This window comes from Oryx dammah, unplaced genomic scaffold (assembly GCF_014754425.2).
Source record: "Oryx dammah isolate SB20612 unplaced genomic scaffold, SCBI_Odam_1.1 HiC_scaffold_1, whole genome shotgun sequence".
Lineage (NCBI taxonomy): Eukaryota > Metazoa > Chordata > Mammalia > Artiodactyla > Bovidae > Oryx > Oryx dammah.
Window position 1 is genome coordinate 69,313,476 of NW_024070185.1, and position 17,306 is coordinate 69,330,781.

Consider the following 17,306-nt stretch of genomic DNA (forward strand, 5'->3'; position numbering starts at 1 on the left):
ACGGACACCGGGTGGCATTTGTATAGGAAATAATCCTTCACATGTAATAAAAAGTCCCCATATTTGAAGCTGTTGTCTCAAGTGCCTTGGACAGAGTGTGGGAAGGTTAGGAGCCGGGAGATGTCATTTGAGCAGGCATGAGCCGTCAAAGAACTAGACCACTTCTGAGGCTCTTGACCTCTGCTGTGAGTTTGGTTCAAGGCATCATTGGAGCTTGTTTTTAGGGTTAGTTATGCAGCATGACACTCTCATGTGCGTGCTAAGTCGCTCAGTCGTGTCTGACTGTTTTGCGACCGTATGGACTGTAACCCATCAGGCTCTGTTGTCTATGGGTTCTCCAGGCAAGAGTACTGGAGCGGGCTTCTATTGCCTTCTCCAGGGCATCTTCCTGACCCAGGGATCTAGATCTCTTGGATCTCCTGCATGGCAGGTGGATTCTTTCCTGCTGAGCCACTGGGGAAGCCCCTAAGAGGGCTTAATTGCTTGTGTTTGAATTGTGTGATCTATGTTTAGTCTCTTCCCTGCCCCTCCTGCTCTCTAGGTGTTGGTATGTTTTGATCCACTTGTTACTATGTACTTAGTATTGCTTTCTGTAGCAGTTTTCACTTGTAGACAGGTTAATGTCACGTGTGTGGTGGAAGGAGTTGGTTTAGCTGTCCTGGGCAAGTCATTCTGTGGAACTTGACTGTAAAATGAAGGCTTGGGGGACCTTCCCTGGTGGTCCAATGGTTAACTGCGCTTCAGACATAGGGGGCACGAGTTCGATCCCTGGTTGGCGAACTAAGATCCCACATGCTGTGTGGTGCAGCCAAAAAATAAAATTTTAAAAATAATAAATAAAATACAGGTTTGGGTTAGCTAATCAGGAACAATTTCTAGATTCTGGGATTATAATCCTGGCTCTGAATAAAGACCTTTGGGGGTTCTGGTTTTGAGCATCCCGGTTTGGCTTTAAATCACCTCTTGGTGCTTTTTTTGTTTTTGTTTTTTTTTTTTTTTTTGCTACAGTTTCCTTGGATTACTCTTTTCATTTTGCAGTGGGGCTAAAAGGCACAGAGACAGTTAAGTGGCATGAGCCCCCCTGTGTGACCCCAGCAAGGCTGCAACAGAGGTGTGCTAAAACCAACATAAGTGTTGGTGTCCAACATGAGATGTCAGGGACCATCCATGCTTCAGACAGGGAAATGCTCCACCTGGGGAGACCTTCACTGTGTTCTTAAATAACAGGGATGGTGGAGACTGTGAGTAACTGAGTCAGGAGCCCTGGGTTGGGGTTCAAGCCCAGCCCCTAACTTGCTTCATTCTTTAGGCACTGTTCTGTCACTAGTGAAATGGGGGCTATGGACCAGTTAATATTTCCTATTTTTCACCTGTCCCCCTTTCTATGAACACAGAATACTAATTGTCTTCTTTTTATATTACTTGCAATTTGAAATAATTAATTACACTTGAAGCCCAATCAATGTAAATTGTATCTTGAAAGGAAAAAAAAAATTTTTTTTTTTTGTATTTTATAAGGCACACATTTTTAACCTTGATCTTGTAAAGTTCAGTGAGAGTGTTGGATGGGCCTGTGTTTTCCAGTTTTTCTCTCCTGTATGGTGTGTGGACCATGGTGCTCAGAACTGGTCACTTTCAGTTCTGAGCCCAGCAAGCTGCTCTGTTGTGCCTTACGGTGTGGAAAGTCAGCCTAGCAAATGCTTCACATTGTAATATTGCATATACTTTTCTGTGAAATCCCCTCCACCCAATGTCACCTTAATGACTTGCATTTTTCAAAATGGGTGGTGACCATTAGTGGGAGAAACATTCTTAAAAAGCCAGGTTGGTGAGAGTACAAAATATTAATACAAGCACGTGTGGCATGCAGTAAGAAGTACTGTTGCTCTGTGACAGTCTGGGTTGTGTATATGTGTGTTCTCTGAGTGGCTGTGCAAAGTGTACTTCTGGCTAGGCCAAAAAGTCTGAGAAAACACTGAACCTCATCATCACTAACACCTCTCGAGTTCCAGCAGTCAACAGCCTGTGATTCTTAAGTGGGTATTTAGAAGACTTTTGGCAACTTTCCCCCTCCTTTCTGTGTCTTTCTCTTTCCCTTGGCCCCACGGTAGTGGCATATGACTGCTTACTCATCTGTAAAGGGACAGGCTGCCAGGACCTCGCAGTGGTCCCAAGGGAGGGAGTGAGGGACCCTGTAGAGCTGTCACCCAGAGGTCGCCATGACTTGTTCCATTCCAGCTAGGGCTTTGCAGCAGCTCTGCCATACGCCTCTCTCTCCCTGGTGCTCCAGAGGGCCCAGTGGTATGGTCGCCTAGACCAGCACTTGGGATAGACGTGAGAACCCCTGGTCTGGAGCGCTCAGGACTATGGGGAGAATGCCAGGTGGGTGGAGGAGGAAATTCCAACCAGATTAGGCACACCGCTCTCCGACCATGCCCTGCGTCTCGCGGTGGCGAAAGCAGGGGCAGAAGGAAACAGGAAAGATTTGAAGTAAGAGATCTTCCGCTGACCCTTCTCTTGCTTTGCTTGTCAGGGAAACGCAGTCCCTTTAAGCTCTGCTCGGGGAAGCCCTCCTGCCCCGCTAGGGTGCAGCCGGATGGCAGGGCACTTACTGACTAACGGCCGAGCTGGTTGAGTCTAAGCCTTCTCTCTAGGAGCTGGTGGGTGCCGAGCCAGTTGGAAGCCTCACTTGGCCTCAGGGGTTTCTGTCCCTGGCAGTGCTGAGCTCTGAGGAGCAGCAGCAGCGAGGCGGGCAGGTGCCAGGCAGCTCAGCGTTCCTCCACCTCTGGCTTTGCTCATCTTGGTCTCTGCAGTGCCAAGCAGACTGCTAGGGTCCTCAGCATGGGACAAGGTGATGAAGGCAGCTGCCAGCGTCCCTCCCACCCACTCCAGTGCTTTCAAAACCACATACAGCTCAGGAGATGCCACTCTGCTTCCAAAGAGTGTGAAATCCCAAGTTGCTCTTGTTTCTTGCGACAAAAGTACAGTGATTTTTCAGTCTCCTTCCAATCCTGCCCTTCCCTTCTTCTCCATCCTCCTTCAGTGGGAAGGAGCACTTTTCTGTAAGGTGGATCTGGGAGTGGCGTGGAGTCCAGCGAGGAATTCTTCTTGAACTTCTGTACTGTTGTTCGTTTCATGAATGCCCAGGCCACGTGCTGATGCCCAGGCCTAGGGTCTGCTGGAGGAGTGGGGGCAGGGATCTGGTTCCAGAGACAGCGCTTGGCCCCCACGTGGCCACTTTCCTGCCTGCCGCTGGCCCCCTCTGTCTGGAAATGGGGGAGAGCAAGGCCAGGGCAGAGGGCTTGGAGGGGATAGCCCTTGAGATTACAGCGGGCAGCCAAGGCAGCCTCAGATCTTCAATAGGGGAGGCACTGGGGCTAACTTGGAGGGGGGGTTCAATTACATTTTTCAAATCACGCCTTGGGGCTCACAAGGGGTAGGGGATGTGCCCTTGAGGTAGGGGGCTTGTCACGTGAGGCAGAGGGCATCGCTCTGTGGAGTGGGCATCCTGTGCCTTTCCTGGTTGCCCCTGGGCACATTTTAGCCACCTGTGGCTCTTTCATTGATTAGGGCCTTTGTCCCCTCGATCTTTAGGGTGGTGACCAGTCTTCAAACTCGAGTCCTGCTTTCCTTTGTTTCCAGGCTTGGGGTCTGGACCCCTCTGGCATTCCCTGATGCCCTGGATGAACTGGCCTGCTTGTGTGCTTTTTTCCTGTCTCTCCTGGTCCCCAGGCTTTCCTGCTCAGAGAGTTTTCTTTTTGTTTTTAAATCTTCCTTGTGAGTTCTGCTTCACCCAAAGCCTGCCCTCCTCTCCCAGCCAACACCTTGGAATGTTCACTGCTGCCATTTTTCATAGGAAGCTTCCTCCAATCAGTTTAACTGCAAATGTGCCCTCAGACTCCTTCTGAGCCTGAATTCTCACCGGCAGAGAACTGGCTTGGGGCAGTTCAGATCCTAGGCTTTTGCCTTACCGGTTGGGTGGGACACTTAGCTTTTCGGAATTCTGGTAGTTTCCTTATCTATGAAATGCAGAAACTAATTTTCTTCCTGCTTTCTCTTTCCTGAACCAACTTTCCCTGGCTTCCTTCTTTATTTTACCCCTGGACCCTGTGGAAATTCCTTGTAATTGACTCCTTCACATCTTCACTGAATGTTCCTTCCTCCTCCCTATGCCGATAGACATCCGGCACTTCTCCTGAGGCCTCTCCCTGATGCCTCTCAGGTAGAGATGATTCCCATTCGTTTAAACCAGGCACCTTGGGGCTGCGACCCTCCCACTGTTACTTGCTCACCGTATCAAGCTCTCCCTTCCCTTTGAGGCTCCTGCCATCCACTTCCACCAGTGTCTGTCTGTCTTCTCCCTGTGTTACCACTCACCTTCTTCTCCACTGGGATGGTGGGGTGGGTGCCCCCCCGACTCTTGAGCCAGACTGTGGTCCTGCTCCCTGCTTGGGTGTGACCTGGGGCAAATGTCTTCATCTCTCTGCCCAGTTTCTCCATTTATAAAAGAAGGGAAAAATGGTACTGATGTCCTGAGTATCTGTGAGGGTTAAGTCCTTACAGCGCTTATCATTACCTCCTGTTAGGACTGTCCTCTGGGTGGGACCTTTCAGCTTCAGTACCATCATCAACAACAACACGATCCAGCCACTTTCCCTCATCCTCTGGATGTTGACATCTGGCTCACAGACTGTTTGTCTATCCTGAATTCTATTATCATCCTGAGAGTGTTCCATTTTGATCACCACCTGACTAACATCCAAGTGCCTCCATTCTTTTTTTTTTTTTTTTTTTTTTTGCCCACTTCACATTGTGTGGAACTTCCCCAACCAGAGATCGAACCTATGTCCCCTGCATCTGAAGCACAGACCACCAAGGAAGTCCCAAATCCCTCTATTCTTTACGCCACTCAGGTCCATGGCTGTTACTTCTAAGGGCCTTCTCCTGGCCCTGAACTTTTCTACCCCTGAAATTGTGCATTCAGACGTCTCAGAGTCTGGCCACAGCTTTCTCATGGTCACACTGTGAAGACTCTCACCTCTTCTCTGTCTCATCTCATCGCATCCTGGCTTCCTCATCCAGCCTGGCCCCCACAGCCCATCACTGCAGCCACTCCCCAGCCCATAGTTTCTTTGCCTTGGGATCTTCCGACACCTGCCTGCCCACATCTGATCCCCAACAACCCACTGCCCACAGGGAAGCCCAGCCCTTCGGGAGAGACCCTGTTGCCCTGTGTGCCAAGCGTTTGGGGCCCCAGCCTGGCCTTCCCTGTGCTTTGGTCAGTTGGCTTCCATCCTGCTCAGCAGCTGCTTCAGACCACCTTGCTTCTCAGACTCCCACCCTTCCACTTTTTTCAGCCTGTGTGGCATCTTGCTCTCTGTTCCTAGAGGAACCTGGACTCCATCCAATTCTTCTTCCTCTAACTGTCCTTCCTACTAGCCTGCCCACCCCTGCCCCTTCTCCTATTGTAAAGTAAGAGGGTCCTTCCTTCTTCTAAGGAGAATCAGTGGGTGTAGCAACCACCGATGTACACCTGGGTTTAAATCCTGACTTTTCACCTGGGCCATCTTACTTGACCTCTCTAAGCTCAGTTTCCTTGTCTACAGACTGGGAATATGAATCCCAAGACCCAGATTCTTTTTTATTGAAAGAACCAAGTGGGCATGACGTATGTAAAGCTTTTGCTGCAGTGTCTGGTGCCTAAGTTCTCAAGGTCACGGTCATAGTTATTTTGGTCGTCTGTCTCTTGAGTAACCCAGTTCCAGTATCTTGGCCTTTATTCCACCCCCATCTCCAGCCATTGGTTCCTTCTTAAGAGCATTTCTGAATCCATACTTGTCTCATCTTAAATAACAAACCAACCCCAGGCAGCTCACTTTGACCCCATGTGCCCCGAGAGTTTTTTCTTCTTAAAATAACAAATGTTGGGAAAGGATGGTTGACACTCAGTTTCTGCCTCCTCCCCTTGGCACCTCCCCCCTCCCCCCAGACCTCTGGCATTTTGCATCTATTTAGTCACTGTCTCCTGCAGTTTGTCTAGATTCATGTCTACTGAGTTGGTGATGCTCTCTAACCATCTCATCCTCTGCAGCCCCCTTCTCCTTTTGCCTTCAATCTTTCTCAGCATCAGGGTCTTTTCCAGTGAGTCGGCTCTTTGTGTTAGGTGGCCAAAGTATTGGAGCTTCAGCTTCAGCATCAGTACTTTCCGGTGACTATTCAGGGTTGATTTCCTTTGCACCCACCGCTCTGCTGAAACCCCACTAGGCTACCAGTGATTTCCTGGCTAATAAATTCAGCTACCCTTTTCCCGGTCTCTCTTGATGACAGGCAGCCTCTTGGTCTTCCTCACAGTTCTGTCCTCCAACTTCTTTTTGTCTCTCAGGACACATCTCTTTTCCTCCCTGGGTGCTGATAACTCACGGGTTGCACATCTGTGTCTCTGGTCGGGTCTGTCTGGGAGCTGAGTATCTTGTTGCCTTGGAGACATGTCCAGTTGGCTGCCTCAGTGTCCATCATGGACGTCCTGCCCTCTCCTCTGGTCTTCCCTTTGGCCTGGGCCCCCTTCCTCAGAAGGTTGGGGATGGTCTTCAGCATTTCCCCCATCTCTGCCCCACTTCCCCTCTCCCCATATGCTTCCAAGACCTGTCCACTCCTGCATCTGTGATCCTCCTTAGATCTGTTTTCTTCTCCCTCCTGCTGGTTCAGGGGACTCTGCCGCTGTCTCCTGTACTTTGTGGGCTTCCCTGATCACAGAGTCACAATTGGATAAAACCGCCCCTTCTCTCCCCTCCTTTTCTGCTCGCACTTCCCCACTGCCTAGACCTGCTTTTCTCCACAGCAAGTGTTACCCTGTAACCCACAATACCATTAACTTATATGTATTATTTACATAGTTTAGTATTTTTTTCATAGTTGTAATATGATCTCCATTTTTCACAGTCTGTCTTCCCTCATTCGAATGTCAGCTCCCAAAGGGCAGGAATTTTTGACTCCTTTGTTCTCTTGGGTGTTCCCTTTGCCAGAAACAGTTCCGGGCACATAGTAGGTGCTCAGTTAAGTATTTGTTGAATGAATGCCCACAATACTTCTTAGCTGATCCTGCTCATCCCCAGTTTTCTCTCCTTAAACAGGTAAGAGTAATAATACTCATCCTACCTACCTTTCAGATCTACTTAATCGAGTCTTGGAAGAAAATGCAACCAGGTTTGTAGTGATCAGTTTATAAAGCTTAAAGCTGTCTGCAGGTGCCAGGCCATGGTATTTATTATCAAATGAGGATCATGTTAAAGGGGCGAAGCTAGCTGATTGGAACTGAAAATCCAGCCTGTTCTCCATGGTGCAGCAGAGCCTGAGAGGGGCCTGAGGGGGTCGAGCTGCAGCCCCATTGTCTCAGTTCACTTCGGTGGTGCCTTTCTCCACCTGACACCACATGGCTGTCCCCATTGCCTTCAGAATAAACCTGGACTACCTTGAGTGGCATGCTGAGACCCAGACCCTCTCCCCCTCGGACTTACTCTCCAGAGACACGTAAAGGTTTTCTGTGACTCTTCTTTGAATGAGTCAGTTGTTTTAAAGAGATGTGAGGTGGGGGTGGGGGAAGTGCTGTAAAACCTGCTATTAAACAAGTGCTAGTTTTTATTTTGTTTTGCTTAGCGTTGTTTGGGATCCCTACTGTCCTTGGCCACACAGGAACTCTCTCAGCCCCTTTGTCTGTCCGTTTTCTGTGGTGGAACCCATAAGCCCCCGATGAGGCTGTTTATTCATCTGGCCACCCACTTCATTCGTGCACACTGACTGTGGGCCCTCCTTAACCAGGCAACCAAAATAAGTCCTGGCTCCTATTTCCAGAGCCTGTTCCCTGTAATTAGACCCTGAGCTTAGGTGATGAGACCGGCTCACTTTGGGGAGAAGAATGACCCAACTTGATATTGACTTCCATATGGGTGCAAGGGCCGGGGTGTGTGAACTCAGAAGGGCTCAGCCTGCCATCTTGAAATTCTGGGGCCGGCAGGGCAGTGTCACTGGGGGCTCTTTGCTGGGCACTCGAGTTGGCTCCTTCCCCTCTGGGAAACACTGGCCTTCAGTTGTACTGTGCCCCACCCCCCACCACACACACACATCCTCTTCCTCACCCCTGTGGTTATTAGTCATTTTGGAAACTGAAATTGGCTCCCAGAAGGTAACTTTGAGAACCAACCCCCCTGCCCCGCCCCCTACCCGCCCAGTAATCCCAGCCTGCCAGGAAGGGCCGTTGTCTGGTCACTAAGAAGTGTTTTGGTTTCACATTCGTGCTTTCTCTCTGAAGAGAAAACAAAACATGTTGAAATAGAGCGAAATCCCAGCAGCAGCTTGGTTGAAGCAAAAGTTGCAAAACAGGTTTAGGAAATGTCTGGCCACCGTGGGTCAGGTGGAGGGACTGCCACTTGGTGTCCCCGAGAGGACGTCCTCCGGGGCCACCAGCCTCCGGATCCATCACACACAAAATCCTGTGAGCGACTCAGAAAGGCGCTGTTGCCTGAGGTCTGGTGGCAGAGGCCCCTGATGTATCTCTCAGTGTGGCCTCAGCCTTTGTTCCCTGGAGATGCTGCTGTGGGCAGGCGTTGGGGAGGGGGGCGTGTGTGTCAGACTTGTGCTGTTGTTGGGACCCCTGGAAAAGGCACTAGGCTGGAGGTGGAGGGGTCAGGCCCCATGAATTGAAGTCCCCATCCTGCTTGGAAACCTGTATGAGTTATTTCTCTGGCTTGGTGTCTCCGTGTCTCATAGACTATTATTAGTCGCCTGGACTGACATCATCTGTTTACCTACTGGACAGGGCTGTTGAGTAGCCCAGGTGGGATCACGTTTGCAGGTGGTTTGTCTCAGTTATGTCCACCTCTTTGTGACCCCATGGACTCTAGCCCACTAGCCTCCTCTGTCCATAGATTTCTCCCGGCAAGAATTTTGGAGTGAATAGCCATTTCCTTCTCCAGGGGATCTTCCTGACCCAGGGATCAAACCTGCATCTCCTGCATTGCAGGCAGATTATTTATCCTCTGAGACACCAGGAAAGCCCAAATCTCGACAGGCCCCACTAATGACAGATTGTATCAGAGGTAATATATTGAATGATTAAGGGCCTTTCAGGTTAACAGCATGGGCCCTGAGTCCAGACTGCCTGGCTGGTGCCTGGACAAATTGCTGAAACCTTTCTGTGCCTTATTTTTCTCATCAGTGAAATGGGAATAAAACACTACACACCTCATAGTGTGTTGTTATGAGAATGAATTATGCTACAACTAGAATGTTAAGAATAGTGTCAGTGGTAAGTGGTAAGCTCTTACTTTCTATTAGCTCCTATTATCATTTCTGAAAGTGCTATTACTTTTTTTAGACTGATTTTTTTTAATTCATTTTTTATTTGCATTGGATCTTAATTGACTCCCACAGGATCTTCGTTGCATCAGGCAGGATCTTTCGTTGACGTGCATGGGCTCTCTAGTTGTGGCAGATGGCCTCAGTAGTTGTGCGGCACACGGGCTTAGTTGCTCCACATGTGGAATCCTTATTCCCTGACAAGGGATCATGCCCACGTCCCCTGCATTGCAAGGTGAATTCTTAACCACTGGACCACCCCAGAAAGTGTTATTGCTTGAATGCTTGGTTATACTTGTATGTTGCTGTTGTAACTCTATATTGCATTATTTTCGTGTTGTTTTAAACTATATTCTGTCACTTGATCCTCTTAGCTCTCCTCTGAAGATAGGAAAAGGTACCCACAGTCTCTCATTTCATAAATGAGAAAACTAAGCTTCAGAACAATATCATGGCCTGGAACTTGCGCCTCTTTCTGCTATACCAGCACTGAAGGTACTGGTATAGACCTTTATACCATGGACAAAGTATAAAGCTCTCTGCAGGTGCCAGGCCATGGTATTTATTACCAAACCGGGATCCTGTTAAAGGCAAGTTGAGGAAAGGAATCAGGTAGGAGCAAGCATGTGAAGTGCTGAGATGTAGACTCATGTTAATGATGGCAGAGCCCTTGAGCTGGGTTCTGAGAGGAGACTTTGGGGTCCCAGCTCCATTTTTGGGAGGGGAAACTGGAGCTGAGGAAGCTCTGGCAAAAAGTCATAGTCTGGCATGGAACTCGGACCTCTAACATGTAGGTTCCATGTTAGGAGTTCCTTGGTCTCCTTTTCCAATATGTAGGGCAAGGGGATGATCACAAATGGTTATTGCCATAGGATATTTTTGGTTCTCTCTGGCTTCTTTCTCTGGAGCAAACTGCAGCTGCTATGGCACATTCTCATTTTAGCAGTGAGTCAAAGTTGGACTCAGTATAGTAACTTGATTTTGGATTAGCTTAAGGATTCCTTTCCAAAAGACAGCCTAAAAATGACCTGTGGAAAGAGTACTACATCATAGTTCCTTGGTCTGCTAGGGCTGCAGTTTTCTCATCTCAAATAAGGAAGAGTAACAATGCCCGCTGCACCTCCCTTTCAGTTCTACTTAATACATGTGGTAAGAAAATACAGCCTGTTTTGCAGTCAACAGACCTTTATACCATTTATAAAGTATAAAGCTCTCTGCAGGTGCCAGGCCGTGGTATTTATTATCAAACTGGGATCCTGTTAAAGGGGTAGGTTTAGCTAGTTGGAATGGAAAATACAGGCTCTGGTTCCGGCCACTGCAGGATTTGCTGCAGCTGCATGGCCTTGGGCACTTAGCCTCTCTCCTTACCTTCTGTGTCTCCCATCTGTTGAATAAAGACCAGGGTGGCCGTCTGCCACCACCTCTTTCGCTGGGTAATCAGGAAGAACCAATTATACTCTGGGGCATGCTCAGAAATACATTTAAAATTGATGATGTCGGACCAGTGATGAGAGGCCTGCATACAACTTCTGTGATTAAGGCCAGTGATTAAGGATTCCTCCAGGGAGTGGGGGCCCCTCCCTTTCATCTCCGTGGGGTTATCACCTTAGAGGCTCCATTTCATTTTGCAGGTGAGTCTGTCCCCTTGAGTGGCAGGCGGGTGAGGTTGGGGACTGAGAAAGGTGGCCGATCATTCTGGAGCATGACTCTCTGTATCTGCTGATGCCCTTACCTACCTTGGTCCCTTGCTGCTCTGTGTGCTGTGGTTACTCATGGCCACTGATTATTGAAAGTAAGAAGGGAAGGAAGTAGAGCACAGATGCCTTTGTCCTGGGGTCCCTGGTCCTCCTTTCCTCACACTGCCCACAGGGAGGGGGTTTTGCTGGCATGTTGCCTTGCCCTGGGCCTGGCAGATGGTGTGGAAGGTGGATGTGAGGGTGGGTGCTGGCAGCTGCAGGAAGCTTGCCAGCCAACTTGCTAGGAATGGAAACATGCAGGGCCCTGCCTCTGACTTGCAGTGGGGTGCTCTGCTCCCCTGGAATAGAGGCTGTATCCCATGGGTGTCCCAGGGCTGTCTCCAGCCTGAATTAGAGGAATGAGTGATTGCCTGATGATCAGATCTCAGAAGCCACACTGAAGAAATAGGGGGAAACCTTTCTAAGGGAAAGAAGATGCTGGTGTGTGTGTACATGAGTGAGAAAGTCTAAGGACGAACCCAGGGCATGTCATGGACTGTAGAACCAGCTCTCTTCCCTTAGTCATTGTTTCCACGGCTTGTTTGCTAAGTGTTGGCTTGCATAAGCCTGATTCATGGAATTTCTCTACCGAGAAAGAGTTAAAAGGCATTTGTAAAAGTGCATCATCATCCCCTAGTCTTCATTTTAATGACAAAATTAATTCAAAACTGGGAGCATGTGGGTGTGACTACATGTGCCAAGCACTGGAAGCCTGGAGGCTTCTCGCCTGTGAGGTCCGTCCCCACAGAAGTCCCCCGTCTGCCAGGAGGACAGAGGTATCATTGAATTATTCCTGGAGACGGGTGATGAGTCTCTTCTCACAGAAACCAAACCTTGTCAAGAGCGATCAGGAAAAGGGCCCTGGAAGAAATAATATATCAACATCTGTATCTAGACCGAAGGAGATATAGATGGTAGGACAGAACTGTACAATTCCCTCTACCCTGGAATGTCACAGCCTGTCCCCAGGGTGCCTGGCCATCTCCAGAACACCTGTACCCTCCCCTGTCACTCTGATTTTGGGTTTCTGCTCTGAGCCTTCTGCCCACAGAATCAGCTAAGGAAGTTTTTGTGTTGGGTGGGGGAGGGGGTCACACCAGGGCCTGCCCTCCATTCTGAAATTCCTTCTTCTTCCCTCCCCGCCCCCCCCCCCCCCCCCCCGCATTCTGAATTTTAATTCACTGTTTGACCACCAAGTGACTGCTTGGCAGCATCCAGGGAGGCCCAGCCTCCCCCTGGTGGGAACTTGCTCTGCAGAGCTGAGGACCAGAGGAGTCAATAACACAGAGGAAAGGAGGAAAGCTGTCATGTTACAGGCATGTCTGCTCATAATCGGCTCCTAACTGATGGGTGACATGAGTGGCAAATGCCAGCTGGAGCAGCAGCCAGGCAAGTAGCTAAAAATTAAATACAGTCACATGATTTGGTGAGGTTTAGGGTTTGCCTGAGTAACCTTTTCAGGCCCAGATCACAGTTTAGAGAGTGATGAGAGAAACGTGGCGGTGACAGAAGTTAATCTCAAGCCCCATACAGGGACCTGTGATGGATACTCAGATTCCTGCCTCATTCCTTGTTACTTCCTTTTAATGACATTAAAAATGTTTTTATTCATTTATTTTTGGCTTTGCTGAGTCTTCACTGCCGCATGGGCTTTTCTCTGGTCACGGCAAGTGGGGGCTGCTCTCTAATTGCAGTCCTTGGGCTTCTCATTGCAACGGCTTCTCTTTTTGCGGAGCACAGGCTTTAGGCTCACAGACTTCAGTAGTTGTGGCTGCTGGGCTCTAGAGCACAGGCTCAGTAGTTATAGCGCACTAGCTTAGTTGTTTCACTGCATGTGGAATCCTCTAGGACCAGGGATCGACCTGTGTCTCCTGCGTTGGCAGGCAGATTCTTTACTGCTGATCCACCAGGGTCGCCCCCTCTTTGTCACTTTTTAAAGGCAGCTGAATAGTTGGACTTTTTTTTTTCCCTGCCCTCTCTTTTCTTTGAGTCCTTCTGTCTCTGGTGGATCCTTCTCTAAATGCAGAGAGTTCAGTTCCTGGGGCTTGTCCACCCACCTCCAGTGATTCTGATAAAGGCTGGAAGCTGCTGGCTCTTGAGGATTTTCCTTCTGGTGCCCGTATCAGTCCAGGTTAAGAGAGAAACGCTCCTGGATCTCCCGGCTTCTAAAAACTGAGTCCTGTTTCTCCACAAGACCAGTCCTGTGATACGGGCAAGAACTGACCGACCCCAACGCCAGCCTTCTCTTTCTGTGTCTGTGGATTTCCCTGGCATCTGAGGTCTTTGTTACTAAACCTGCTGGGTGTTTTGAAGGAGGATGTGCGTGGGCCTTTTTCAGTGTTGCTTAACAATGCCGAGCTGTTCCCCAGGAGAAACAGTTGGGGTCGAAGCGAAAGTTGGATCTGGTGGACATTAAACCATAGAAGATGCCCTGCTGGAATAGGGGCTGTCAGTGAAAGGGTTAATAACCTAAAATGAGCGAGAAAGACTAGAGAACTATCTTTTAGTGTGTGTTGAAAAACTGTTTTCCCTAGAATCTTGGCTTCTCAGACAATCACTGAATTAATGAGTGTATTTATGCCAGGAAGTGTGAAGCGTTAAATAAATTTATTTCGAAAATGACTGAAGATTTATAATTAGTCCTCAGAGCAGCAAGAATATCAGCTTCACTCAGACAGAGCAAGACAAATATCATATGATGTCACTTGTGGAATCTAAAAAAAATGTTACAGATGAACTTATTTATAAAACAGAAACAGACTCAATGACAAAGAAAGCAAATTTACAGTTACCAAAGGGGAAGGGGGATGGGGAAGGGATAAATTAGGAGTTTGGGATTAACAGATAGACACTACTATATATAAAACAGATAAACAACAGGAACCTACTGCATTGCACAGGAAACTATATTCAACACCTTATAATAACCCATAATGGAAAAGAATCTGAAAAAGTATTATATATATATATGAATCACTTTGCTATACACCTGAAATTAAATAGCATTGTAAATCAGCTATAATTCAATTTTTAAAAATACCTAAAGCAAGATGAAAAAGACATTGATTAAAAAAGAAAGAATGTCAGCTTTAGCAATTTTTCTTTGTAAAAACAACAGAATAATAATAAGGAAATACATTGACAAGTTAGAGTGACTCCTAGTTCCTTCTTTGCCTCCGAGAAAGTCTTTTGAGGTTCAGAAGGAGGTAGAGAAGGAGTTGACACTGCAGTTTGTCACCATGGGATCTGTTATCCTTGGAGTTAGTGCTGTTCCCTCCACTGGTATCTGTGATTGGGCCAGCCGGTGACACTTCCCCTGACTTGGTGTAAAAATTCTCACTTTAACCTTCCCTTGAATGTCTCTTCCAGGGTCTTTTGAGTGTTCTGATAATCTAATCATAAGAAAATTTCTGAAATTCCCTTTCAGAACCTAAAAAAATGAAAGTTAACTACAGAGCTGGGCTTTTACTAGAAGTGGCTTTTAAATTGAAAACAGATTTCTGATCCTCTCTGAGCAGCCAGAGTTGAAGGGACAGGAAGAACCTTTGCCAACCGAGAGCTTGAGTATGGAGGGCAGGGAATGAAAGGAGGAAAAACATAGCAAAATGGATCCTTTCTCTGGAGACACACACAGAACATTAAATTTGCATTTTAGGGTGAGTTATAATTAGCTTGTGATAACCAGAAGCCCACCAGCCGAGTGACTCTTAGAAAGCATTTCAGTTGTCTGAGTCTCAGTTTGTTCATCTGTAAAATGGCAAAATGGAACTAAAACTATATGGTTTCTTAGGAGGCTTCTAGTTCTAAAAGTTCTACTCTTTGTTTGCATGGGCTGTATAACTTTGGGCACTGTCTTTTGATTTGGAATGTAAAGTATAGACTTACAAGCACTTCGGCTTGAAGGAGGAAGCTAGGAAGACGACCCCCCCACACCCCGACACACACACCCTGGAATTCTACCAGGGAGCTAGCAGGAAAAGAACTAGATGCCCAAATACTTTTGGGGGACCTTGTTTCCTAGAGTATCTGCCAAGAAATGGTAGTCTATTTAATTTACTTGAAACCTTTAACTGCAACACTAGAAGACTGTGAACTGTTCATTCAGACAATTCTAGAAAGGCTGAATGGCCACAGTCCCACTGTGGAATCAAGGGGGGAGCCATGTAGCCGATGCTTCTGGAAGGCTCTGTTTATAGCTCTCTGACTCCTTCCTGCCTGGGCCGTTTTATGAGCTCACTACCAGGAAGCTGAGTCATCGAGGGGTCAGCCGGCACAGCCACGGTCACCCAGCTTTGCCAGCAGCAACGATGGGTGAGCCCAGACAGCCGGGGCATTTTGGGTGAACTTTGGTGGGAATGACAGGATGAAGGGGCCACTCCTTACCTTGGAAGGCTTGTTGCTGCCACTCCCATCATGGTGACGGGAACACCATCTCTCCCCGTGGCTTGTGTTCAGGTCAGAACCAAAGAGACTGAAACATTGCATAGACGGTCAGCTGACTGTGCTCTTTTCAGGGCTCAGCACAGGCTGCGCTGTGCTTCTGGCACCCAGCTGGCTGCAGTGACATCACCTTCCTCGGGGCCTCTGTTCACATCCCACCTTGCCGGTACCTGCATCCCGAGATGGCCCCCTTCTTCTCCCATGCTTCTTTCTGTGTGACTCTCCCCAGGCTTCCAGTCACTGCTTCAAAGTTGCTTCCGAGACCCTCGAATCTAAACTCGATCCCTGCCTTTACTGTCACAGCATCTTTACCTTGTCCTTTACTTCAGGATGGTTTGTTGTTGTCGTTCAGTTACTCAGTTGTGTCTGACTCTTTGCAGCCCCATGGACTGCAGCACTCTAGGCTTCCCTGCCCTTCCCTATCTCCTGGAGTTTGCTCAGACTCATGTCCATTGAGTCGATGATGTCATCCAACCATTTCATCCTCTGTCACCCCCTTAGTTTGTAACTTTTTATTTGTATGATTTTGGTTTGCTCTTTCCTGCCCCTCCTGGACTATAACCTCCTTGAAGGCAGGGACTGTCTGCCTACCCCAAGCATCCCCAGCTTCCCTAGCAGCACACTATTCGTTGTTGGGAGAATCTGTTGGTAGAATGACCCTGTTTTACCAACACGAGACTCCTGTGGTCTGGCCCCTCACTTTCATCCCCAGCACCCATTCATCTCTCCTCCCTTCTTGTCATTTGACTTTGGTTTCAATCATACACCTAAGCTCTGTTTCCAGGATGAGGGTTTTCATTGGTATGAAATCTCATCCAGGATCAAACCTTGCCATTCTCTTTGGCATCCAGGGAAACAAAAATAGCTCCCCTCGAACTTAGAAGATAATTTGTCTGTGCAGAAAGTAGTACGTGCAAGTGGATTTTGGAGACTGAAAGGTGAGTGTTCAGGATGTTACCTTTGGCATCTTTCCTCTGAGACCTTTAGCACATCAAGCCTGGTGGTTCTGGTCTTTTGTCCTCTTTCTCTGTTTTTGTCTGGTAGGAAGGGTATGTGAAGAAACGGGAGAACATCCCCTCCAGCTGTGACCTGGCCCCGCCTGCATGTAAATCTTTCAGCCTTACGGGGCTGATTTGACAGCAATGTTTGTGGGAAATCTGGCTTCAGTAACGTCTGGAAATTTTCCCTGCGGCCTGTCCTTCGCCCTCTGGTGTTCCCCTCAACTCTGGAGCTTGGCTCTCACGGGGCTCATATCCTGGGCTCTTATCCTGCGTGTTAGGCCCCAGAAAACATGAAATGTCTCGCCCCATGACACATAGAAGCTCAGCAAGCAGATTGCTATTTGGGGAGCAGAGTGCATCCGGGCCTTAAAATGCCTGCTTTGTGAATGAAATACAGTGTACCTCAGAGCCCTCCTCCACTGATGATGTATTATTATTGTTTATTTATTTTTGGCTGTGCTGGGCCTTTGTTGATGTGCAGGCTTCTCTCTAGTTGCGGTGAATGGGGGCTACTCTTGTTGTGGGGGCTACTCTCATTGCAATGACTTCTCTTGTTGCGGAGCACAGGCTCAATAGTCGTGGAGCACAGGCTCAATAGTTGTAGTCCACAGGCTTAGTTGCCCCGTGGCATGTGAAATCCTCCGGGACCAGGGATTGAACCCATGTCTCCTGCATTGGCAGACAGATTCTTTACCACTGAGCCACTAGGGAAGCCCCTCAGTTCTTGAGTGTCTGTTGCAGTAAAGCACAGTGCTGGGGCACAGAGGTCACAGCATCT

At 48.3% G+C, this 17,306-nt stretch overlaps 1 protein-coding gene across 3 annotated transcripts in view; it reads left to right on the top strand.

Annotated features, from left to right (window-relative positions):
* SLC25A37 (solute carrier family 25 member 37) overlaps positions 1 to 17,306 on the top strand; it is a 46,701-nt gene that overhangs the window by 1,775 nt on the left and 27,620 nt on the right. The window lies entirely within an intron of this gene.